We start from the raw sequence: 402 nt of genomic DNA on the forward strand, positions 1-402 counted from the left end.
TCCTGGTAATATCAAGGAGAAAACAAAACAGGAAAAACTGAATCCACTCGTAGTTGCGAGGACTGACTGGAGACTCGACCATAGACTGCAGGTTGCTTCGGGAAGGCACCGACCGTAGCAGACTAAGACACCTGCTCATACGCAGCATCTGAAGAAGATAAAACACGACAGGGCGAGACAAGGACACAGAACAGCGAACATCATACAAGGATCCGACAAGGACAGAAGCGGAAAACAAGGGGAGAAATAGGGGCTCTAATCAGAGGGCAAAATAGGGGACAGGTGTGAAAAGAGTAAATGAGTGAGTTAGGAGAATGAGGAACAGCTGGGAGCAGGAACGGAACGATAGAGAGAAGAGAGAGAGGGAGGGGGAGAGAGAGGGATAGAAAGAGGGAACGAACC

Source organism: Oncorhynchus gorbuscha, linkage group LG03 (genome assembly GCF_021184085.1).
Source record: "Oncorhynchus gorbuscha isolate QuinsamMale2020 ecotype Even-year linkage group LG03, OgorEven_v1.0, whole genome shotgun sequence".
Taxonomy (NCBI): domain Eukaryota; kingdom Metazoa; phylum Chordata; class Actinopteri; order Salmoniformes; family Salmonidae; genus Oncorhynchus; species Oncorhynchus gorbuscha.